Source organism: Sorex araneus, chromosome 1 (assembly GCF_027595985.1).
Source record: "Sorex araneus isolate mSorAra2 chromosome 1, mSorAra2.pri, whole genome shotgun sequence".
NCBI lineage: Eukaryota > Metazoa > Chordata > Mammalia > Eulipotyphla > Soricidae > Sorex > Sorex araneus.
In genome coordinates this window covers 65791956-65818642 of record NC_073302.1, presented here as the reverse complement: position 1 = coordinate 65818642, position 26687 = coordinate 65791956, and the positions used below count along the sequence as shown (strand labels likewise).

At 44.2% G+C, this 26687-nt stretch overlaps 1 protein-coding gene across 3 annotated transcripts in view; it reads left to right on the top strand.

The window, feature by feature from the left end:
* Positions 1–6937: 6937 nt before the first annotated feature.
* KDM4C (lysine demethylase 4C) overlaps positions 6938–26687 on the top strand; it is a 432788-nt gene continuing 413038 nt past the window's right edge. Inside the window, exon 1 of one of the 3 annotated variants that reach the window (XM_055145813.1) lies at positions 6938–7137. The gene's annotated coding sequence lies outside the window, so the exon portion shown is untranslated. The remainder of the gene's footprint in view (positions 7138–26687) is intronic. The other 2 variants (XM_055145808.1, XM_055145803.1) reach the window with 2 other exon arrangements.

Below are 26687 nucleotides of genomic sequence, written 5' to 3'. Positions count from 1 at the left end.
ACTGGTCAGGGTAAGATGCTTGCAATGGATGCAGCTGACCCAGTTTCAATTGCTGCCAGCACTTATAGTTTCCTGAGCACCTCCAGCAGAGTGATCCCTGGAACACAGATCCAGGAGTGAACCCTTAGCACAGCCAGGTGTGGCTCTACCCTCCCTACACCAATAAAATAAAACAAATTTGGGCCCAAGAGAACCTTTGGGTATGTAGTACCTCTTGTTTAGTACCTATTATCAAGGTAAAGCACTTGCCTTGACAGTGGCTGTATCAGCTACCTTGGTTTGATCCCTGAGTGTCACCATGCCTCACTTCTGAATAGCGATCCACAAATAGTCCCTGAGCACTTCCATGTTTAGCTCAATGATTTCCTCCCCCATAAGGTCCCCCACAAATCCCTCTCCTGATCAACAAACAAATTAACGAGAAATGGAGTACACATTTTAGTGCTTAAAGGCATCGAGCATACAATCATTGAATCCTGTTACTCCTGGCTCTTCACTCAGGGATACTCCTGGTGGTGCTTGGGGGACCATATCAGGTGCCTGGGATCAAACCTGTCAGCCACATATAAAGCAAGCACCCTACACACTGTACTATCTCTTCAGCCCAAGTTAGCTTTTTTTGGGCAAGAACCTAGATCTCCTGTATGCAAAGCATGCACTCCAGCCTTTTCTGCTATCTCTCTGTGCTTCAGGGTGCATGTGTGTATGTGTGTGTGTGTTTGTGTGTGTGTGCGTGCGCAATCGCGCGCCACATTTGGTGGTGCTCAAGTCTTCTTAATATGCTCTCAGGGATCACTCTTGGCAGTGTTTGGGCAACCATATGTGGTGTCGGGGATCAAATCAGGTCAGCTGTGTGCAGAGCAAGCATCTTACCTGCTATAGATACACTATCTTGCTGGCTCCAAGGAATACGTAGTTTTTCTTTTTTAATTTGGTTTTTGGATCACACCAACTGCGTTCAGCACTTATCTGACCCCTGTGTTCAGGAACCACTTCCAGTGGGCTCTGGGGACCATATGGGGTGCTGGGGATTGAATCTATGTTGGCCATGTGCAAGGCAAAGGCCCTACCCGATATCTCTCTTAGCTATTAATGAAACAAAATTTATTCAAGAGAGTGAAATTTCAGTTCTGTCAAGCTATAGGAATGAAGTTAGAATAAAAAAATCAAAACCAGGAAAAATTGAAGATAAAGGGACTAGACTTATGGTATAGTGAGTAGGGTGCTTTCTTGCACACTGGACCGGGGTTCTATTCATGGCACCACATATGGTCTCGACCAAGCCCCACCAGAATTATCCATGAACTCAGAGCCAGGAATAAGCTTGAGCATTGCTGGATATGGCCCCCAAACAAAAACAGTCAAAAGGTTACCAGAAGAAAAGGGGGAGATGGATGAGTAAATTAAGGTAAAAGGAGTCAATTGTATTGAGAAGGTTAAAAAGATGACCTTTGGTGGTAAAACATAATGTGTTATGCATAGGTATTGATTTACAAATTTGTAAACATGAAGTTTATGTATAAAATACTATAAGTAATGCAATAATATTATATGACTAAATTAAAAGATAAAGCAGCTTTTGTTTCTTTATAATCAAGTACATAACACCTCCACCCCCAATTTGTGTCAATTGGATACTTGTTTGCGATACTCAAAGAACAATTTCTGTTGAGGTAAAGCACTCCAACTTTGTGAGACCATATTGTTCTAGGGAGAGATCCCCAAAGTATATGCTGGAATCCTGGATTCAGTCTCACACTGGGCATGGTACTCTGAGTGACCCTTTGGGAGAGACCCTCAAACACTGATGCAGGGGTAGTCCTTGAGCACCACAGGGTGGACCCCAAACAAACAAACAAACAACTGGAAACAGAAAAGAAATTAACATAGAAAAAAACAAAAAATTTTGTAATTCTCTAAACACCAGAGATTGTTAAAGCAATTCTATGTGGTCTCTATCCAAACAATACACCAGGGCTAAAGAGATAGTTTTTTCTGTTGTGTGTGTATGTGTGTGTGTGTGTGTGTGTGAATGGGTGGTACCTGGGGGTTTTGCATATAGAACCTGGGTCAGCCTTGTGCCAGGCAAATGCCCTACCTGCTATACTATTGCTCTGGCTCCCAGAAGAGATTTTTTTTAAAAAGGAATATTTTAAGTTTATCCCAGTACTCTTCAGTGATTAAGGATGTGTGAGAAGTTCTGGTTACTCCTCAACCATTAATGGAGAAGATGTGCTTAAGATTGGAACCATTATAAAGTAGTTTCTCTCCCAAGTCTTCCCTAGACACAGCTGTGGATTGATTTTGGTATAAATTAGAATGTTTTTCAGAAGTTCATCACAAAGTAACCATCACTGGAACCCTTACCGTTTCTTTTTTTTTAATTTAAAAAATTTTATTGAATCACCATGAGATAGTTACAAGCTTTCATGTTTGGGTTACAATCTCACAATGATCAAACAACCATTCCTCCACCAGTGCACATTCCCCAATATCCCGGGTATACCCCCCCCTTTTCCACCCTCCCCCTGCCTCTAAGGCAGAAAATATTACCCATACTCTATCTCTACTTTTGGGAACCCTTACCTTTCCCTGGTCCATTTGGACTACCTTTCCCACCAAAGGGATATCATGGGCTTAAAACTTTTTTCTCTTTATCTGGAGTGTCTTTATCTCAGATCTAAGAGAAAACATACTTGGCTATTCTCCCAAACTAATGGTTTCTTTTCACTGTTGTTAAATCTACAAACATGAATTACATGTTTTTTGTTATTGTTTTGTCACACTTTGTAATGCTCAGGGGATAATCTTGGTTCTACATTCGGGAATTACTCCTACCAGTGCGTGGGGGACCATATAGGGTGGCAGGGATTGAACCCAGGTCGGCTGTATGCATACAATAGGTACTATTATACCATCACACTCGGCGATGGTCAGGGATTACTCCTGGCTCTGCACTCAGGAATCACTCCTGGTGATGCTCAGGGGACCATATGGGATGCCGGGGATCGAACCTGGGTTGGCCCCAAAAGGAAGGCAAATGCCCTGCCCGCGGTACTAAAATATTGGCCCAACTTATAGTTGTTAAATGGGAGTTATTGGTCACACTGGTGATTCTCAGGAACTATTCTCAGCACAGTGCTTGGGGGATTGATTTCCAGCAGTGTACTGCTTGAGGGAGAGCCTGTGACAGTTGGGATCAAACTTGGGTCACATAGACTATAAACTATAAACTTAGAATATAAATATATAAAGTATATATTATATATTCCAGTCTTTGGGCCATCTAACTAGCTATTTTTGTTTCTTTTTTTAAAGGTGCTTAAGGGCTACTCGTGGCATGGTGGTGGGAGTCATATGTAGTTCTGGGAATTGAACCTGGACCTCCCACATGAAAAACATGCTCTCAGCCTTTTGAGATATCACTTGCTCTAGAGATAAGGCTTTTGATAATTATAAATAATGCTCCTAGTACTGTGTGTGTGTGTGTGCGTGAGCATGCTTGCATACAGGTATACATGTTTGGGTCACACTCAGTGATGCTCACATGCTCAGGCAGTGCTGGGGATTGAACTGGGATCATCTGAGTGGATAGAAAGCACCTTAAGCCCTATAATATTTCTCTAGCTGCTTCCTAACAGGTATTTGATGTATATATACATATTTATTTTGTATATGCATTGGAGAGAGATTTCTTGGTCATAGGAAATGCATATATTCAACATTAAAGACAATGTCAAACAGTTTTCCAAAGTGGTTGTAAATACTAAACGTATGTACACATTTAGGGGAGGAGGGAGAAAACTCAGAGGGTTAGAGTGCTTGCCAGGCTTTAGTTTCTGACACATATGATCCCCTGAGCATTGTTGGGTGTGACCTGAGTATAGAACAGGGTGTAGTCCTTGAATACCATCAGGCATGGCTTAAAAACAAAACAAACAGGGGCTGGATGCATAGCACAGAGGGTAGGGTGCTTGCCTTGCACGTGGCCTACCCGAGTTTGATCCCCGGCACCCCATATGGTCCCCCAGGCATTGCCAGGAGAAATTCCTGAGTGCAGAGCCAGGAGTAACCCCTGAGCATCGCTGGGTGTGACCCAAAAAGCGGAAAAAAAACCCCAACCCCCCCAAACCCAAAAAAACCCCCAAACAATAAGAATATAGTAAACATATAACAAAAGGAGCTTCGTTTTTTTAATTTCAAATTAACTTGATGACAGCTCAGAAATAATGAAATGAAACATAAATTGTGGGCATGCATCAAGACAAATAGAGGGGTCCAGAGACAGCTCAGTGGGAAAGGTGACTTTCAGGCATGAGATCTGAAGTTTGATCCTTTTTGGGGCTACTTTCAGCTTTATGCTTGTTCCTGAACAGCTTGGAGGAACAAATGGTACTGGGAAGCAAGCCTGGACCTCCTGCATGAAAAGCAAGAACTCAGCCTGTTGAGCAGTCTTTTTGGCACAGGTTTCCAAAATTTTTATTCAAGTGTACCGGGCTGTTGTCTAATACAGTATATGAGTTCCTAAGGACTCTGGATTTTACTATCTGCTTGACATGCTTCTTAATCAGTGAACTATGATTTTATACCTGTAAGAAGAGGAAAGAATATCTATTCATTAAATAATTAAAAAGATTAATATGAGGTTAATGACTTCAATAATTGGTCTAATAACTTCAATAACTATGATTTGGATCACACACACACTTAGCTGTGCTCAGGGCTTAATTCTGGCTCTGTGCTCAGAATCACTCCAGGATTTCTGATGAAATGCTAGAGATTGAACCTGAGTTAGCTGCATGCAATGCTAGTGGCTTATCTACTGTACTCTCTCTCTGGCTTGACTTCACTAACTTAATACTAACTTTCTATTTTGTTTTATTTTGGGCCACATTCAGCTGTACTCAGCTATACCCAGTCCAGTTCTTCAGTTCTCTGATTGAAACTAGGACTTCTGATGCAAATCATGCAAACTTCAGCCTCTTGAACTATCTTGTGGGCCTACAATGTTAATTTAATATTAATATAGGAAGGTTCCCCCCCCTTTTGGCCACACCGGCAATGCTGAGGGGTTACTCCTGGCTTGGTGCTCAGGAATTACTCCTGGGGTGCTCTGGAGGCCATATGGGATGCTGGTCATTGAACCCGGATTGGTCGCATGCAAGGCAAATGCTCTATCTGCTGTACTATTGCTCTGACCCTATATGAAAAGGCCTTAAAGTCACAGTCACTGTACCACTGTCATCTCGTTGTTTATGGATTTGCTCGAGCGGGCACCAGTAAGGTCTCCATTCGTCCCAGCCCTGAGATTTTAGTAGCCTCTCCTTACTCATCTTTCCCAACAACTGGAGGCTTGTCACAACAGACACTAAATATCAGGGGATATACTTACTGTTTTAGGGTTTCCAAATGTTACGCAGGAAAGTTGGAATTCTCATGATATACATATTTAGAAAATACCAATTCAGGGGCTTGAGAGAATTGGTATTTTCTTTCCAGGGCAGGGTGCTTGCCTTACAAATGGCCCACCCAGGTTTGATCCCTGACACCCCTTACGATTCGCCAAACATTGCCAGGAGTGATCCTTGGGTGCAGAGCCAGGAGGTAAGTCCTGAGCAGTGCCCAGTGTGGTCCCAAAACCCCAAACCCAAAAACTTGTTTCCTATTTAACAGTCAAAGAAAGGAAGGCCCCACAATACCATTAGCCCCGTGTTAATTTAAATATTTAAAAACATATTGTCAATGCTCCTTCCTTCAGAAGCCACTTCAGTAGAGTTGGAAGTGGGCCCTTTGAAACGTTTACGTAGTCTGAAATTGCATTGCAGCTGAAAGGCTTATTAGACATCCCCAATGTGTGCTCAGTAGTTTAAAGATTTGCCCAGTCTTTTTTAGTTGAATGTCTTTCTTAGAGAACGTTAGGGGAAATACTGCAAGATACTCAGCTGTGAACTTAGCAGGAAGTTAAAACAAATTGTTCAGCTTTGCAAAACATCTGGTGCTCACCCATCTGTTTTTGGCGTACAAAGGCTTAAATGAGGTTTGTGTGGTTCCCTCTGACACCTGCCAAGGCGGAGTTAGAGCACAGAGGCTACAAGTTGAAGCAAGCTCATTAAAAGCCACTTTCGGGGGCCGAGGTACCTGCACTTCCTGTTACAAGAGCCCATATAAAACTGCTGTCTTATGAACAGCGCATGTTCAACTGCTGTGTGAAAACTCTGCAGTCCAGGTTCCGATCCACTTTCAGTGCTCAAGCACACACCTGCTACCCACTAGCGCCAGCCACAGGGGCAGTTTCGCTCCCGGGCTAACGGCGTTGGTTTGACTGGAGAGTTACTCGTTCCAGGCGTGGCGCGTGGCCACCTTTCTCTTGCTCGGGCGCTCCCACTTCGGTCAGCTTCGTAAGACGCTGTCATTTGCCGCCCGGAACGAAGCCCCGACATCCCCGCCAGGCTAAGCTGGGCATTCCAACGCCCCACCCATGGCAACGCCACTTCTGACGTCCGCCCGCCGGAGGCCGCCATAGGCCCGCGTCGGAGCCCCGGACGACGTGTGGCGCGTGGACTCCATCAGGTCCAGCCCTGCGGGGACTGGCCAAGGCGCTTCCGGGCAGGGCGCTCTGCACCTGCGCTTTCCTTCTGTTCTAGTGCCTTCTGCTCCGGGGCCAAGTGTGTGTGTGTGTGTGTGTGTGTGTGGTGGCGGGGTGGGGGACGCTGCCCGGCTCCAGGAAGCCAGACCAGCGCCAGTAGCTCAGGCCGGCGAACCGCGCCGCAGATGAAGTCGGGAGCCTGAAGGTGCCGGGCACCTTTAAGCAGTTTGGAAGCTCACGTGACCCACGAAGTGCCGGGCCCCCGCGGTCACGTGACGGCGCGCGCGCCCTCGCGCGGGGACAGCCGGCAGGCGCCCTGCGCGAGCCCTCGCCTCTGCCTCCCGGCCCTCGACGGGAGGGTGCGCGGCGGCGGCGGCGGCGGCGGCGGCGGCGGCGGCGCGAGCGGGCGTCTGGGACCTGGTGCGCGTGCGCGGCGAACAGCTGTCACCCCGTGCGGAACAAGTCTCCCAAATATCCCGGGGCTGCGGGGTCGGAGGGCAAGTCTCATCTGCCTCCTCGGGGTCGCGTCCTCGCCTCCACGCGCGCTCCAGGTAAGCGCGTCCTCCCCTCCCCCCAGCCCGAGTCCGGGGGATGGGAGCCGTGAGGGGAGGGAGCAGGACGGTCTTCCCGGCACTGCCGGCCCCCTCGCACCCCCCCCCCCCCCGCGCCCCCGTGAGCCCGGCCGCGGGTTGGGGTGGCGGCGTCCCGGGCGCGGGGGGTGGGAGAGGAGGAGGAGCGGCAGCGCCGCGTTAGAGACGCCCTGGCTGGGCGTCCGCCGCGACTGTCATGCTGGAGGGGGAGAGGCCGGCCGCGATCGCCCGGGAGGAAGGGGGGCGACAGCCCACTCCGGCCTCACGGGGGGTGGCTCGCCGCGTTTGCCGATCGTCCCGGGGCCCGCGTCGGGGTCGCGCTCGCAGCAGCAGCGGGGCGCGCGGGCGGTCCACGAGTGGACGCCTCCCCCCCGGCTCTCTTTCCCCGCTTCCTGCCGGGTTTGCGGCCGACTCCGGGGAGGCCAGGCCTGGCGCTCCCGGGCACTATTGACCTGCTCTGGGGAGTGCGGATGGGCATTTCTGTCCTGACCACCCCGTCGCAAAGCTCCCGGCGCCACTTCAGAGTTCTCTCAGTTCCCCTGACTGTTCTTTGGGTGCTTTTTTTTTTTTTTTTCCGGCTTGAGGGCCACCTCTTCCTGCAGAGCCTGAAGGCACGGTGCTGTGTAGACAGTGGGTGTTTAGTAAGTGAGTTGGTTCGGGTCGCGTGGAATACCAGGCGGGGGACGTGAGGTGGGGTGGGGATGTGGAGGAGGTAGCCCAGGTAGGCTGGGGCTCGAACTTGGGCTTTTCCTCCTGCTCAGCCAATGGAATCAGCAGGACTTCCCTGATGCTTGGGTACAGTCTCCCCGGAGCTGCATCACACGTCTTTGCTCGAGTAGCTTTGGTTGTGGGGCGATGTCTAGTTTGGGGTTCTGTCGGGTTCCTTCCCGCATAAAAGAAAGGGAAAACTTTTTTAAAGCCCTGAGAAAATTAACGCCGCGAGATCATTTAACACATGCAGCTTCCTAACTATAGATTCCAAGTTGCAGTTGGTACGCACGTAAGTGAAAAGTTTTTGGAAGGTTTGGTCGACCTTGTTTGGACCGGATCTTGCCCTACATCAACCTCTTGAATTTGCAGCATGTTTATTTTTAACCTCGGGAAATTTAGCTTCACTGTTTCCATGACAACAGTTATTAATAGTCTATTTCTAGTGTTGAGAATTACTTTTATTTTTAAAGGTCTATTTTCACTTTGTAGCACATTGTTTCCTTTACAATCCTTACTCCTCTATGCCAAGCACCAAGCAGCCCTACCTTGTTTTGAATGTATTACAGGGCGTTTTAGCGCCCCCGACCTCTTATTTTAAAGTGTACAAAAGGTTTGCATGTAATTTGCATAGCATCTCAGAAACTTGGTACTCTTAAGTTGGAGATTTGTTACATTTCGTTATTTTTTGTCGGTTGATTTTTTAGATTTAATAAAAGTTTTAAACATTGCAAGAGCACAAGTGGTATTTATTTACAAGTGTTTAAAAAGTCCATTAGGGTTTTGTAAGAAAGAAGGAATGTTTTAAGAGATAGCTCAAAGGGAAGGGGTCATGTTTTGTATGTGGGAGGCCCTTGTTTGATCCCTGACATTACATGGCTTTCCAGCACCTCTGTTCAGGGCATTCAGCAGAGAATTTGGAGTAACCCCAGCACTGGGTGCGCACCCGCTCCCCCACAACAATAAAAACAGCAACAGCTAAACATTTGGAGAAGCTGAATAATACTTGATTAAAAATCCTATTATTTGATTTTTTTTTTTTTTTTTTTTTTTTGCTTTTTGGGTCACACCTGGCGATGCACAGGGTTACTCCTGGCTTTGCACTCAGGAATTATTTCTGGTGGTGCTCAGGGGACCATATGGGATGCTGGTAATTGAACCCGGGTTGGATGCGTGCAAGGCAAACGCCCTACCCGCTGTGCTATGACTCCAGCCCCCAAAATCATATTATTTGAATATCAGATAAAGATTGGGAATCTGTTCATTGAATTTTTTTTTTTTTTTTGCTTTTTTTTTGGTCACACCCAGCCATGCTCAGGGGTTACTCCTGGCTCTGCACTCAGGAATTACTCCTGGCGGTGCTCGGGGGACCATATGGGATGCTAGGAATTGAATCCGCATCATATGGGATGCTGGAATTGAACCTGGGTCTGCCTCGTGCAAGGCAAACGCCCTACCGCTGTGCTATTGCTCCAGCCCCTCATTAAATTCTTTTCTGGAACCTCATTACCCCCCCACCCCCGCAGTAGTTTAGGTATCCCTGGCATACATTCTGTGAACCTTTTTAGTTTTTTGTTTCTGTTTTGGTTTTGGGCCACACCCGGTGGTATTCAGGGCCAACTCCTGACTTTGTGCTCAGGGCTCTATCCTGGTGGTTCTCCACGGAGCTTGTGCCACTTGGAAGGTGAGCCATGTTACTTCTCTAATATCTCTTTGGCCCTGTGAACCTTTTTCTTTTCTCTTCTCAGAGTTTTATAATTTCTCTTGACTGCTTTTTCTTTCCTGTTAGAATATTGAGCTTTAAGGGTTGATGTTGGGTATGTGTGTTTTCCCATTTGTTGTTTTTCCAGCAATTTGCCATAGTGCCTGAGGCACTCAAAATATCCTCTCTTTAAATAACAGCTTTGGGATACAGTTCACACATCATCAATCTATCTATCATGCGTGCGTGTGTGTGCGTGTGTGTGTGTGTGTGTGTGTGTGTGTGTTTAATAGTTTTTACTGCAAGCTTTGGATTGTGCAGCCATCACCATAGTCAATTTTAGAACATTTTATCACCTTAAAGTGAAACCCTATTCCTATTAGCACTTACTTTCCATTTATCTTAGCCTATCCAGTGACAATTTGTTTCAATACATTTACTTATTCTGGAGTTTTCAAGTAAATGGAATCATATAGTATGTGTTTCTATGTGATTGGGTCCTTTTACTTCATGTAATGATTGTAAGATTCCTCCCTAGTTGTAGCTTGTATCATGCTTTCTTTTCTTTTTTTGCTGACGCAGGTGTTTGCTCTGATTGGTGGATGGGGCTTGGAGGACCAGTGCTGGGGAAACATGCAGTCCGGTGATTCTGTTTTATTGGCAGGAATATCCCAAGCTTCTCTCTTAACAACTTCTTAACAACTATTTTAACAACAACAAAAAAGACAACCTGTTTTTTTTTTTTTTTTTTGGCCACCCCCAGCGATGGCTCAGTGGTTGCTCCTGGCTCTGCACTCAGGAATCACCCCCCTTTTTTTTTTTTTCTTTATTTGGGTCACACCCAGTGATGCAAACGGGTTACTCCTGACTCTGCACTCAGGAATCACTCCTGACGGTGCTCAGGGGACCATATGGGATGCTGGGAATCAAACCTGGGTCGGCCACGTGCAAGACAAAGGCTCTGCCGGCTGTGCTATTGCTCCAGCCCCATCAGGAATCACTTTTAGTGGGCTTGGAGTGTAGAGGCTTGGATTGGTTGCATGCAGGGCAAGTGCCTTACCAGCTGTACTATTGCTGGCCCCTGTTATTACTTTTTTGGCGGGTATCAACCGGCAGTGCTCAGGGTTTACTTCTGGCTCTGTGTTAGGGATCACTCCTAGTAGGGCTTGAGGGACTCTATTTGGATGCTATTTGGAACCTGGGTTAGTGGCATGCAAGGCTAGCACCCTACCTGCTGTACTGCCCTCTCTCTTCACTTTCATTTTCTTTCTTTCTTTTTTTTTTTTTGGTCACACCCACTAGTGCACAGGGCTTATCCTGGCACGCTTGGGGATCGTATGAAGTGCTGGGGATCAAACCTGGGTTAGCCTCATGCAAGGCAAGTGCATTACCTGCTATATTATCTCTCTGACCCCCTTCTTGTTTTCTTAAATTACTTTTTTTTTGGTTTTTGGGACACACCTAGAGATGCTAAGGAGTTATTCCTTTCTCTACACTCAGGTATTATTTCTGGAGGTGCTCAGGGGATCATATGGGGTGCCAGGAATCAAACCTGGGTTGGCTGTGTGCAAGGCAGGTGCCCTACCTGATGTACTACCTTTTCAACCCTTCACATTTATCACCAATGTGAATTTTTGGGGAGCTGTGCTATAGTTAAGAGCACTGTATTTTTCTTTCTTTCTTTTTAAAAATTGTTTTTTCTTATCTTTACCTATATTGTGAAATCTACAAAGTAAGTAGATTCACAAAACTGGTTTTGTGAAATCTACAATATAAGTTTAAAATATTGGATTATTGTAATTTTACTCCTTAAGACTCCCAATGAGTCCCCTCTGCTTCCAGCATCCTAATCTTTGGGAAATGCTGATTGTTCAAGCTCACACCTTTATGGCCCATTTCACCCCGCCTCCTGAACAATTGTAACTTTTCCTTTCTCCCCTCCCTCCCTCCCTCCCTCCCTCCCTCCCTCCCTCCCTCCCTCCCTCCCTCCCTCTTTTCTTTCTTTCTTTCTTTCTTTCTTTCTTTCTTTCTTTCTTTCTTTCTTTCTTTCTTTCTTTCTTTCTTTCTTTCTTTCTTTCTTTCTTTCTTTCTTTCTTTCTTTCTTTCTTTCTTTCTCTCTTTCTTTCTTCATCACACCCAGCCACACTCAGGAGTTATTCCTGGCTCTGCACTCAGAAATTACTCCTGGCAGTGCTCTGGGACTATGTGGAATACTGGAGATCAAACCCAGGTTGGCCGTGTGCAAGGCAGCCTCCCTACCTGCTGTACTATTGCTCCAGCCCCTGTAATTGTTTCTTACTCTCTTAGTAAGCCTTTGTCCAGCTGATCACTTGCCTTTCCATCAAATCCATCCCTCTCTCCAGGTTGATTCAGGGTTGATATTTGATCACATTCTTCTGTTACTCAATTTTTTTTTCTTTTTGTGTCACACCCGGTGATGCACGTGGGGTTACTCCTGGCTCTGCACTCAGGAATTACTCCTGGCAATGTGCAGGGGACCATATGGGATGCTGGGAATCGAACCCAGGTCGGCCATGTGCATGGCAAATGCCTTACCTGCTGTGCTATCACTCCAGCCCCTCAATTTTTGTTTTTGGTTCCTATCTGGAAATGCTCAGGAGACCACATGAATGTCAGGAATTGAACCACGTTGACCACATGCGTGGCAGGCACCTGAACTCCTGTGCTATCTTTCTGGCTCCTTGGCCACATTCTTGTTCCTTTTGGATTTAGTTAATCCCGCCTCTTCTGGTAGCTCTGCTGAGTACTTTTTCAGGTCTGTCTGTCTACTTACCATAGCAGCATTCTGTTGTCACCGTCATTGTTTTAGATGATTTTACATGTGAGAACAATTATGAAATAGATCAATGTAGATCACATTTCACTCCTAAGCATACACAGGAAAAGCTTACTTATAATATATTGAAGCTGTTACTTCTGGTGAAATTGTGGGTAATTTGTCTTTTTTGCTTGTTTTTGGGCTACACCCAGCAATGCTCAGGGGTTACTACCTGATTGTGAACTCAGAAATCAGTCCTGGTTGTTCTCTGGGGACCATATGGGATGATGGGGATTGAACCTTGGTTGGCTGTGTGCACGGCAAGCACCTTACCCACTGTACTGTCTCTCTAGTTCCAATTTGTCTTGTTTTCTGATTTTTCTATCAGCATGACTTTTGCAAATAGTGAACATTAATAAAAAATATGTTTCTGGATCAGGGAGCTAGCTCAAAGGGTGGAGAGCTTGAATTGCTTGCAGAAGGCCTGGGTTTGGTCCCCACACTTCTAGATCCCCTAAGCACCACTGGGAGCAACCCCTAAGCAGTGAGCCAGGGCTAGTTCCTGGCATTTCTGGGGGTGAACCCGCCTTCCCCTCAAGTCCATTATTTGTTAGAAAACCTTGAAACATGTCCTGGATGTAGCTCAGGGTAGACCACTTCCCTTGTATATATAGACCTTGAATTTGATCCCAGTATTAGTAAAAACCCAGCCATACCAAAACCGGACATCCCAAAATAGAATTGGAAATGGGAGTATTAGAAAAAGAAAAATCATAAGATATGAAGATGACTCAGTGGCCTTGGTTAGCAGGAAGTTGCAAGGTGATGAATACAAACCCTGGTTTCACCATTGTGCTGAAGTGATTAGGGCAGTTCCTGCTGTTTGTGATGATCTCCAGGGTCATAAAGATGTCTTAGTGGCTTTCGAAAGCACCCAGGGCAAGAATGAGGCCCTGAGTTTACTTTCCAGTTTCTGAATGCCCCAAGGTGATCCTATTATCCCTTACTTAGTTCCAGGACTCTTCAGGACTTTCCTGGTAACCCCTGGACCTGAGGGAGGAAAATTCATAGAAAATCATCAGTAATCTCCATTTAAATTTTTGTTAAATTCTTTCTAACCTTTTGCATTGTTTTACCAACCAAGATGTGGCTTTACTGTTAACAACAAGCTTTTTATTACATTTTGTTTTCTTTTCCTATCTAGCAACTTCTAAGGGAGTAGTGAAGATATATTTTTTCTTTTTCTTTGCTTTTATCCTTTTTTTTTGGGCCACACCCATCGATGCGCAGGGGTTACTCCTGGCTCTGCACTCAGGAATTACCCCTGGAGGTGCTCAGGGGACCATATGAGATGCTGGGAATTGAACCCGGGTTGGTCAAGTGCAAGGCAAACACCCTACCCGCTGTGCTATTACTCCAGCCTCTTTTTCTTTGTTTTTTTGTTTTTTGTTTTTTTTTTAAATATTTTTTGAGGTTTTTGGGCCACAGTCAACTGTATTCAGGGCTTACGGATTGCCCCTGGGATTGCTCAGGGGAGAATATGGGGTATGGATTAGGGCTGGCTACCTCTAAGACAAGTGCCTTTACCCTCTGTATGGTTTCTCCAGCCCCTGAAATAGGCAGAGCTCAGCCCTGTAAAGCCCATCAGGGCTGACCCAGGTGTGCTGAGTGGCCATTCCCTGAGTGCAGGTGGTGTTGGGGATTGAATTTAGTGCCCTACACATTCTAGGCTCCAGTGCTAGCATTTGAGCTAAATCTTTCTGGCCCTAAAATGAAGTGCCTGGTGATAGAATTTCTGGTATTGAAATTTGACTCTTAGGGAATCGAACCAGCATCTGCTATTAGGAGATGATCACTAAGTCATAAGCAATTAATGTTCCCTTTTCTGATCAACAGCCTTATTAGTACACACAAATGTACATACAAATGTTTTATAGTGTGGGCTTTTTCTTTGTATAGTGGCTTGCTATTTTGAGCTATTTGTTTGTACTTGCTGAGTGGCTGATTTCTGCCTGGTAGTGGGTACATTTCTTAGGTATTTTAGCATTTCTTATGTTACAGCATTGCTCTATATTTTTAGATGCAGAATGGCTTCAGTCACTGTGAGTATTTGTGAAATACTCACAGAATATTTGAAATTTATCCTAACTTTTTCTGAGCTTGAATTATACATTACGGAAGGTAACTGTTTAAAGTAGAGTACTGTGTCATCAAAACCTGTTTGTGATGCTTTAATGAATTAATTTTTATGCTATGTAGTTCCAGTTTCTAGCGTCTTTATTGTTAAGTGAACAAGCTGAGCGCCCGTCTCTCCTTTTAGCTGTTCCTTGTGCATCTCATCCCATTTCACTCACGCCTCACTCGGGCTGTTATGTCCGACACCTCTTGTTCCCTCAACCCCCATACCTAAGCCATCACTAAACCTTGTCACTTTGCTTCCTAAGTGTTTTTGGATCACTTCTCTCTGCCTGGCATCTCCTCTAACTCCACTCCAGCGCTTTGCTATCTCTTCCACCCAGTGGTCTTTTAAATGAGAATTGTCCTTGCTTTCAGAATATTTTAAATTCTCCCTTTATCTTTTTTGCATTCAAGCTCTCCCTGCCCTCAAGCCCTATCTAGATGGCTGTAGTTTTCCCTTCTGTTCACTGACTTCACATCCTTACCCTGTTGCCGGTGCTGCTATTTTCTATCTTCTGGGCAGACATTCCTTGTCACTTTCTTCCATTCCTTTCACATTTCTGGCCTCTGCTTGAAGACACTTCCTCAAAAACCTGACCTGTTAGCCCCCTCCTGTTTTCTCAGGCCTCAGTCAGTTTCCCTAATGATAATCTCTTTTAATTTCCCAAACGTCTTCCCCTGGCATTTAGCAGTTTATAATCTTATATTTATATTAGATATTAGTGATTGTGTACAAACTAAACATTCTAGAATAATAAGAAAGAACCTCTTATTTACTTAAAATTTACTTAATTCACACTAGCCCATTCTTGTATCAGCAATGCTGCAGAAGCTGCTCAGTAACGCATTACTATAAATCAGTGGCTTTTACTTATGCCAAAATTAAGGAAATTGAAACCAGTCCACAATAGGAAATAAATTTACCTGTCCTGACAACCTCCCCACTGCTGTCCCTAATATAGATACTTATAAAACAGACAAAACTTTTAAAGAACAATACTTCACCACTGTATTTCACCATATTTTTAAAGGATTTTACTTTCTTGGGGAGGGGGCAAACACACCTGGCTGTGCTCAGGTCTTACTCCTGGCTCTGCTGTGTTCAACTGCTTGGAAATATCTCCTGCTCACTTTTTGGGGGGTCATTTGCTTTACTGGGCCACATAGTACCGTACTGGAGGCTGCTCCTGCTCTGTGCTCTGGGGCTGCACCCAGCAATGCTCAGGGGACCATTTGGTGCCAAGGATTGAACCCCAGACTTACCAGATGCTAAGCATGCACCCAGGTCTTTTGAACTATCTCCCAGCCATATATACTTTATTGAAAAAAAAATTGTTTCTTTCCTCCTTCCCTTTGTTGTTGCAATAACTATTGTCTATACACACATGCCTTGGAGTTTCCTGGCAGCCTTTAGTTGTGCTCAATGGAGGTGGCAGACAGGTTGTGGTGCTCGAATACTCGGTCATGGTGCTTGCCAGGGGGTGCTTGATGCATTGTGCACACTTTTTTTTTTTTAATTGGATGCTCTCCCAGGGTCACATCTCTTTCCTTTTTGGTGCTCCTGAGAAGTCAGGACAGTGGGAAAGGTGCTTGCCTTACAGATGTCTGACTCAGGTTCAATTCTTGGAAACCTGTGTGGCCCCAAACACTGCTAGGAGTGATTTCTGAGCACACATCCAGGAGTAAACCCCTCCAACAAAAAAGGGAAAAAAGAAAGAAACTATGCTTGCTGCTCACATAAGCACTGGTTGGTGTGACTTGAAATCACTTATGGCATCAGGATCACACACTGAGCAGAGCGACTTTGTTCCATGAGCAGAGCCTGTAGGACCACTCTCGTGCAAGCAGTGGTGGCACCAGCAATCAACACTCTGACTTTATGGTGGCAAGGCAGGCACTTGGAAGCCCTGGGTGTCTCCATTCTCCTGCTCTACTTTCTCCCTCCCTCTCCTCTCCTCCCCTCCCCTTCCCTCTCCCCTTCTCTCTCCTCCTCTTTGTGTCATTACTATTTCTGTTTTAGTTGGTCTTAATTTTTTAATGGGGGGATCATAGTTTACAGTACTATTGAAGTCCTCTGTCAGTTGCAGAGCTCCTCAACCAGAGTGTTTCAGAATTTTAGGATCTCCCCACCATTATCCCACAAACCCTGCCAGTTCTCTCCTGCGACACCTCTTTTTCTTCTTTGATAATTTTTTTTTTTTTTTGCTTATTGGGATACAACCAGCGACGCTTAGGGGTTACTCCTGGCTCATGCACTCAGGAATTACTCTTGGTGGTGCTTGGGGGACCATATGGAATGCTGGGAATCAAACCCGGGTCGGCTGCATGCAAGACAAGCATCCTACCAGCTGTGCTATCGCTCCAGCCCCAATTTTTTTATTTTAGAAAAAATCTGCACTTTCAGTAAGTTTAAATCTTTAATTGTTACAGCATCACATGGATTCTGTGACCAATTGCCTTAGCAGGAAGGTTACTTTGGAACTTGGCTTGAACTATGCCACTGTTTCCATGAGTTCGAGTTATCTTTCCCCGACGACTGTGGTTTTGTTAGGTTTGCCACTGACCTTCACTGTGTTGTTCTTCACTTTGTATGTGTAAGCACATCTCTTGCCCAGTTAGAATTCAGTTTTATCCTGGGCACCTTCTAATTTGAAGAAGAGCTGTGTGTTCCCTCTGATTTGGAGACCCTGCTTGTAGCCAGCAAAAATGGCTTTGGGCTACAGCCTTCCAGACACTTGTGCCATCTCATCAGTCCAGGACTTTCACGTGGCCAACCTACATTGGATCCCAGCACCCCATATGGTCTCCCGAACTCTGCCAGTAGTGATCCTTGAGTGCAGAGCCAGGGCAAACCCAGTGCCACCACCGGGTATGACTCAACAAACCAAAAAAAAAAAAAAAAGCAAAGTACAAATTGAGATAAAACTTAACTCTAGAAACTCCAAAAATGAAACCCTATAAAAGTTATGCCACAAGAAAAAGAAGTAAGTTTGTGTCCGAGACGGAGATGAACATACTGACTTTTAAGCAATGAATGGGAAAGAAAAAGTTGAAAACAGATGTTGTACTTAGAGCCAGGTTTGGAGGGAGAGCAAATACAAAAAAAAAAAAAGTCTAGAGGAGACACTACTTCACAAGGAAATGGCACTTGGCCGCCTTTGTATTTCACTTGGCCCCATAAAGCATAACTCTGATTCCCCAGGGGTCAGGGGGCCAGCACCATCAGGCCCACATTGCCTCCATACTATTCTCTCTGTCAGGCCCCTCTGTTTCTGTGTCACATTTTAAGAAAATAATGGTAGAACCTGTCAAGTTGGATGGGGCTGCAGTTTTGCTTTCTCCTGGACCAAACTCCAGTCCAGGTCGCCTGCATGGGAAGTCTGTGTCCTGTTGCTGAGGCATCCCCAGCCCAGCTTAAGGTGATAGCAGCAGGGGAAAGTGATTCATTTCCATTTGCCCCTGCCCTCTCCTTTGAAATCCAAATGGCTGTCTCCTTAGTTTTCTCTTTGTGAAGTAAAAGTAGAGTTTTAAATACCTGTACTCCCTTATCTTACTCCCTTATCACCTCCACCACTCCATCCCAAGAAGTGACTGTGCTTGAAAAACTGAGTTCTTCTTAGTTCTGATCTCAAAGCAGAGTTATCGAAAGTCCTTCTGAGAAGGATATAAGCCTTCAGGTCTTTTTCTTGTGGGTTTCTTTGGACCACGAATAGCTCAGATGCCTATGCCCTATCTCATTTAGCACTGAAAAGGTATTTGGTCAGTCAAATGTAAGTAAGCACCCCTGCTGGCCCTTTATCAATTTTGTTAGTTCAATTTTTTACAAACTAAGTCAGATTCCAAAGATTATAAACAAAGAACTCAAGCCAGGCAGGTACTTGTGAGGGAATGAGTGAGGGAGCCAAGTGAGTGACAGCTTACCAGGACAGTGATTCTTATTCGTTCACTTTCCAGCACCCTCAGAAGGAAGGCTTGGCATGCGACTGTAGGTCTGTTTGGCACTGCTGTAAAAGTTTGATCTCTTACCTATTTTGCCAACTAATTACTTAAAGTGAGTATTTAGTAAAAATGCTATTTTATATGTACCCTATTCTAGAATTTTTATTAAAAATTTTTTGGGGCTGGAGTGATAGTACAGCGGGTAGGCATTTGCCTTGCACATGGCTGACCCAGGTTCTATCTCTGGTATCCCATATGGTCCCCCTGTGCATCACCAGAAACAATTCCTGAGTATAGAGCCAGGGTTAACTGATGTGGCCCAGAAGCAAAACCAATTTTTTTTTCTTTGGCAGCAGGGACTGGAGGGAGAGTATCTAAAATAATAAATAATTTTTATATTTGTAAACACATGTTAATATAGGAAATATTTTTTAAGGAAAACTGTTTTAAAAAGGAATCACCTTGAATTTTAGAGTTACAAATTTGTTCATAATTAAATTTCACTCACAGTCCCTTCACCAATAGCTATTTCCCTCCACCTGCGCCCCCAGTTTCCCTTTTGCTCCCTGGCCTGCCTCTATTGCAAGCACTTTATAGCTACTTTCAACTTTCAGTCTCTTGCAGAGTGACCACTTCCCTTCACCAGTGTTTTTTTTTGGGTCTTACCTGGGTGTGCTTAGGGCTTGCTCCTGGCTCGGCACTCAGGTATCACTCTTGGTGGAGCTCAGGGGACCATAAAGGAAGTTGGGGATAGAACCCAGGTTAGTCATATGCAAGGCAAGTGCCTTACATGCAGTACTATTGTTCTGGCCTCTAGAAGTTTTTTTTTTTTTAATGTAGTCTGATTAAGAATGCAATAATGAGTGACCAGAGAGATAGTATAGTGGGTAAGAGATAGTATAGAGGGTAATGTAAGATGTCCAGGTTCTTCTTAAACTGCCCTTCTATGTAGTCAACCTGGATTCAATTCCTGGTATCCCATATGGTTTCCTGAGCCTGCCAGGTGCAATCTGAGTGCAGAGTCAGGAGTAGCCCCTGAGCACTGATGGATGTGGCCCCCAATCAACCAACCAACCAACCAACCAACCAACCAACCAACCAACCAACCAACCAAAATGCAGTAATGGGATCCAGAGTGCTAGCTCAGTGGGCTGAGTACATGCTTGCATGCAGGAAACTCAAGTTCAGTCCCCCGACATGTCATATCATTTCCACAGTCCTGGGAGCAACCCAAGCACAGTAGTAGGAATAGCCCCTGAGAATCTCCCGATGTAGTACAAATTACAAAAAAGAGAAAAAGAGACTGCTGAGGGCTTATTCCTGGCTCTGCTATCCCTGGTGGGGCATTGGGAACCATTTGTGGTTCCAGGGATCAAATCAGGATCAGCTGCATGTCAGACAGTCTCTCTGGCACTATTTTATTAAAAGTTAAAATGGTATTTAGAGCTCCGATTTTTTATGGATGTGTTTTGAGGACTCTAGTTATCTTTATCATTGCGATTGTTCATTGCTTAGTGAGCTGTGTTTACTGTTCTATACTGCATGTCTTCCCTTTCCTTTCTAAATCATTAAAGTTTAGTGAGTCTTGTTGTTCATCTTTTTGTTAAATGGGGTTTCATCTCTTCTTGCTTTGCTACAGCATACTGTTGAGGAGTGTTCACTTATGGTTACACACTTTACAGTGTGTAAAGTCTTTATACCCCTTGTGTCATGATGCCTGTCATTAGTTGAAGGGGTGAAGAGGATTTTGAATAAAGCAGGGATAAGTAGTAGGCAGTACGTTATTTCTGGTAAATTTGGAGACTGTTTGTTTGTAGTGAGTCTTGCAAACAATATTGAAGGAAACACTGATAATTCACATGTGTAATCATGAGTAAATATCTCAAGCTCATGTTTAAAATTGTTTATCTTTGACACTAAATATATAGTAGATTCAATAAAGTATTTGAAAAGATATTTAATGTATCAAATAGAATACCATACAAAATAGGACTTATAAATATCGATATAATACTTACTAGAAAAGAAATGGGAGCAATTGAAATTAGAAATGTCAAAGTGAGGACCTTTGGCTACAAAGATAAGGCCTTTCTGAGATGTGAGTGGGTGTGGATGCAAGATAGCATTATACTTATGCACTTAAATTTCTTAAATATATGAAATATATGTCTAAAGCTACTCTGTTAACTGTGTAAAACATAGTTCTTTAAATAAAAATTATATAAAAATAACAAAATAAAATAAAATTTTCGTAAATTTATTCTTTTGAACTTTCTCTAAAAATATTCTTAAAATTTGGCGTTAATCACAGACTTTTAAAGAAGTTGCAGTTATGGTATATAAGCATTTTATTTCCCCATCAGTCCTCTATTCTTCAATGTGTATTCCCTACAATTCCCTATATCATAACAGTGTATACATCAAAATCAAGGGGTTATCATTGATGCATCAGTATCTTTTAACCTTGAGATCCTGAAATTCACCATTTGGCTGCATACAGGGCAATTGCTTCAATATCTATGCTATCTCTCTAGCTCTTAATGCCATTATTTATAGTGATACTTACAGGTTTGGTCCATGGTAGCCTACAGACAGACTCTGAATCCTTTTGACACTTATCATTTTTTGGTACTCTCTTCCTTTCTGATACATTGAGATGTATAGGTTCTTCTTGAACTTACCCTATCCCCTGTACTTAGAAGGTGAAATCTTGGTGCTGATTGTGATTATTTGCTTTATACCAGCTCAGAGAATAGAAATAGAGAATGTAGATATGTTCAGATATCACATTTGTGTTTATCTATATATACACACACACACACATAAATAAGTACACAGTTATATTAACAGAATGTACTGGATCGACCCATTCTTGCATTCTTAGAACAACTATTTTTATTTGGGAGCAATACCCAGCATAGGGTTTATTCCTGACTCTCTGTCAGGGACCATTCCTGGTGAGCTCAGGGGACTCTATGGGGTCTCAGGGATTAAACCTGGGGTGCCAGGGATTGAATCTGGCCAGGTAAATGCCCTACCTGCTGTACTATAGCTCTGGCCCATAGAATAAATTCTTGATAATGATTTATTGTTATCATTATTAGTTTATGGGCCCAGGATTACTCCTGGCTCTTCACTTATTTTATTTATTTTGGATTTTGGACCACACTAGGCATTGTTCGGGGCTTACTCCTGGTTCTGTGCTCAGAGATTGCTCCTGGCTGGTCTCAGGGGACCCAGTTAGTAGTGCTGGGTATTGAACCAGGTTGGTCATCTGTAAGACAAGGGCCTTAACCTATTATTCTATCTCTTGGCCCCTCTGAGCTTCTTGTACTATTAATATGCTACTGCTTGGAATTTGCATGCTAATTTTATTTATTTTTAATTTTATTGAGCTGGAGCGATAGCACAGCGGGTAGAGAGTTTGTCTTGCATGCAGCTGACCCGGGTTCAATTATTCTGTCCCTCTTGGAGAGCCCAGCAAGCTATCGAGAGTATCTCGCCTGCATGACAGAGCCTGGCAAGCTTCCCATGGTGTATTTGATAATGCCAAAAACAGTAATAAGTCTCACAATGGAGACGTTACTGGCGCCCGCTCGAGCAAATCGATAAACAACAGGACGATAGTGCTACAGTGCTTAATTTTATTTAAAAAAGTTTTATTTTTCTTTACTTAAACACTATGGTTTACAAAGATGTTCATGATACATTTGTTACAGGCATTCAATGTTCCAACACAAATCTCACCATCAGTGTGACCTCCATTTCACCATTGTCCCTAGTTTCCCACCCACCCCAAGTCTACCACCTTAGTAGTCACAAAATAATTTATCTTGTATTGTTTGCTACAACTCAACGGCTAATGGAATTATCAAAAAGTATTCCAGTAAAAGAAAATTTGTGAAAATTTGTATCTCTCATGGGGTCATTAAGTCCTTGAACTCTGAGCGTTTACTAAACTATTTGTTTCTGGCTGAGCCTTCTGTGTTATTGCTTTTGTTGTTGAGCTTAGATGGTTTCTTTGCTACTTTCCCATCTAATTTGGCATACTAATACTGGGCTCTCAGCATTGTGGAATTTGGAGGTGTCACTCCAGGAGTTCCAGAATCTGTAGAACTGGGCTGAAGATTTTAAATGGTGGCCACTATGGGACATAGGTGTGGCTACCAGGGCTTCTGAAGTATGTGAAGTGGCGGCGGGGGCTGGGGGAGGCTGCTTGCTCTGACTCCAAGAAGACCCCAGAGTTCTCAGCCTGAAGATCATTGTACCTGGAATTTTTGTCGGTTTGGTGTCTCTGCAGAGATTAGTCATGAAGCAGTGGAGTTGGGCCATTGGCATGGTGGCAACTGTGGGGTGTGGGTGTGACTGCCAGGCTTCAGCAGGCCAGCTTGCTCCTGAGGGCATCCCAGAGTTTTTACTCAGGAGACTATTTTACCCTTCAATTTTAGCAATGTGGCTTACATCTCATCCATGATAACTTATGAATCTGTAAAGCTGGGCCTATGAGTATATGTGGCAGCAATGATCTGCATGCTAATTTTAAAAAGAAAAAGGTGGGTTTAAAAAAATTTTTAATTTTTATTTATTTATTTGATATGCCAAAAACAGTAACAGCAAGTCTCACAATGGAGATGTTACTGGTGCTCGCTCGAGCAAAGCGATGAGCAGTGGGGTGACAGTGACAGTGATTTATTGATTTACTTTTAAATTCCTTTTCTTCGGGCTATATGCAATGATGCTCAGGAGTTACTCTTGGTTCTGTGCTCAGGGATCACTCCTGGAGCTGCTTCGGATCTTATGGTGTTCCGGGGGTCGAACCCAGGACAGGTCCATGCATGGCAACTGTCGGAGCCACTGCATTATCACCGTGGCCTCTAAAAAGGGAAAAGTTTTACTAATCTGAGATACAATTCCTAAATGACTTTAAAATACTCTGTCCAGGGCTGGGGAAGATACTCAGTGGGCTGGAATGTATGCTTGGTGCCTGGGTTTGATACTTGCACCCTGTAGTCTTTGCTGGGCTCCACCCCTGAGCAGGGAGTAGCAGCTGAGCACTACTTTTTTTTTTTTTTCTTTTTGGGTCACAATTGCCACAACCCCGGCAATGCTCAGAGGTTACTCCTGGCTCTGCACTCAGGAATTACCCCTGGTGGTGCTCAGGGCACCATATGGGATGCTGGGAATTGAACCTGGGTTGGTCGCGAGCAGGGCAACGCCCTACCTGCTGTGCTATTGCTCCAGTCCCCTGAGCACTACTTTTAATTTTACTTCCCCCCACTTTCTCTTGTACTCAGGAACAGCTTCAGTTACATTGCACTTTTTTTTTTTTTAAATTACACAGTTTTTATTTGGAGGTTTTGAAGGGATGGAGGGAGAGAAAGTGGGAGAGAGTGGAGAGTAACATGCTCAAGAGAGAACCTGGGCTTCTCCAAGGGTGGAAAGAGCCCTACACACATCCCAGTATTAGACATGAAAGCATGAAAGCACACATCTCAAGAGGGGAGATGTGGTCAACACATGTGCTCAGCCACCTCGTGTGCTCGGCCACATAGACAGAAGCAGCATGTAGGCCTGGGCAGCATATATGCCTTTTTTGGGGAGGGGAGGGCGGTCTTGGCAGTACTTAGAGGTCACTCCTGATGGTGCTGGGGGACCAGGTGTGCTGCCAGTTGTTGAATTGGGCTTGGCTGCTGCAGGCAAGAACACCTTAAACATTGTACTACTTCTCTGGCCATGCATTATGTTTTTGAAAAATTTTCAGGCTCTTTGTTATGTTTTGGATGAACTTGACTGAGCTTCAACTTATTGCAGGCTTGCGGAGCTACATCTGCATCCCTAGCCATGGGAACAAGCTGGAACACCTAGCAAAAGTGTCAGTTATATTTGAGTCCTGGATCTGGAGTGCACTAAACATGTGATCAGGTCATTGTTTTCCTTTTCCTGCCTGAATTTAAGAGAGTGATTTCCATTTCTGAGTCTTAGTTTCATCATTTCTCTAGTGGGAATAAGGACAACCTAATGATCTCATAGGAACCTTTAAAGAATAAAATTGAAGTGCTGTATTTTTTTCTTTTTGGGTCACACCCGATGATGCACAGGGGGTTACTCCTTCCTCTTGCACTCAGGAATTATTCCTGTGGTACATGAGGGACTATATGAGGTTCTGAGGATTGAACCTGGGCTGGCTGTGTGCAAGGCCAGTACCATACCCACTGTACTATCTTTCCAGCTCTGGTATTCATGTACATACAAGGCTTTAGATTCCTTTCCTGCCAGTTTCCACTGCCCAAACCCCACATAAAACAAACATGAATGAGTGTAAATGGTCAGTAACTACCTGTGTAAGTTACAGTGGCAAACACTGTATATAGAATGAAGAATGAAGATAGAGCATATCTCTTTCTCTCAACTTGGCCTATTGTCATAATTCTCTAAAATCGTTTTCCTCATACTCATTAATAATGAAAAAATCTCACACACATCAAAGAAATAGGTCAGATTATTATTAGCTGGTGTTTTTCAGACTTTGTTTTTCAGTATAGCTATTACCCATATGGTTTATACAATTATGAATCCTTAGGAATAATTTCAAAGTTTGCTCCCTAAATTGCATTTAAATACGTTTTCAGAATACCTCAAATTTTACCTTATTTTAATTAACTTCTTTAGTGGTACTGGCACTTGAGCCCAGGACCTCCCACATGCAAAACAAGTGCTCCAGCATTAAGCCACAGACCTGGTCCTCCCAGATACTTCAAATTTTAGACTTTATGTTGGAAAGAAAGAATGTGAGTGCTTTATGATAGTACTAGCAGATACGGTGCTTGCTTTGCACTAACTAGACCTCAGATGGGAGTGGGACACGGGCTTCACTGTAGAGCTGATGTTGTTGTGGGGTCCATCTTCACTGCCACCCTTCTTGTTCTGAGCAGGCTCTGGGAAACAAAGCGGTGTAGGCAGCAGAACGGGAAGTTCAGAGAGGGGGGTGCAGCCTGCAAGGCAGGGCTGCAGTTACCAAAAACCAGAGCAGGTGCCTGGGTGTGGGGGCAGAGGGAGCTGGGGCTCAGCTCTCGCCAGTGCCCGGTAACCTTTCCTTCTTGGTTTTCCTGAGGGACACAGCATAAGCTCTGCCTGCTTTTATTTGATGGAAAGTGATGGAAAATGCAAGTTAAAAAAGTGGTTGAGGGGCTGGAGCGATAGCACAGCGGGTAGGGCGTTTGCCTTGCACGCGGCCGACCCGGGTTCAAATCCCAGCATCCCATATGGTCCCCTGAGCACCGCCAGGAGTAATTCCTGAGTGTAGAACCAGGAGTAACCCCTGTGCATTGCCGGGTGTGACCCAAAAAGCAAAAAAAAAAAAAAAAAAAAAAAAAAAAAAAAAAGTGGTTGAAATCTTTGTGGTTGTTTTGTGTCATCTTACCAATCCTGCTGTCTAAAAGTAGGACTTTTGAAAGTAAATCAGGTTTCTTAAAAGTCTTGGTTAAGGGACTGGAGTGATAGTACAGTGGGTAGGGCCTTTGCCTTGCATGTTTGATCTCCGACATCCCATCTCGTTCCCCAAGCACTGCCAGGAGTAATTCCTGATTACAGAGCCAGGAGTAACCACTGAGCATTGCCAGGTGTGACCCAAAAAAGACCAAAAAAAAAAAAAAGTTTTGGTTAATAGGAAAATAGTCCCTCTATTCAAGCAGAAGTATTAGCTGATATTGATTGCATAAGTTTTTAGTCCTTGCGCTACCCAAATCTTAGTGTAATTTTCTTAAAAATTGTCATTAATCAAAACTTAAGCTTTTTGTTTCTTTGTATTGCTGGAGATTGAGCATCGGACCTCACATATGTAAGACTAAGTGTTCTGCCATGACTGACATATGTCTGGTCAAGAGTTAAGTTTTTTTATATTTATTTTTTGCTTGTTTCTTGGGACACACTCAGTGTTGTATAGGGGCTGTATGACTCTATGCTTGCTCATTTGTGGAATATAAAGTAACATAATAGAAGACTAACACCTAAGGATAGTAGAGATAAGGGCCAGGTGGGTCGCTCCACGGTTTGAAAGCCGGCCTCACATGCTAGGGAAAAGGCAGCTTGGATAGAGAAGTGACCACTAAGTAAATGATGTTGGAGGGCTCACTGGGATGGGAGATAGATACATGCTGAAAGTAGACTATGGACCATAGAATGTAGGCTATGATGGCGACTTAGTAC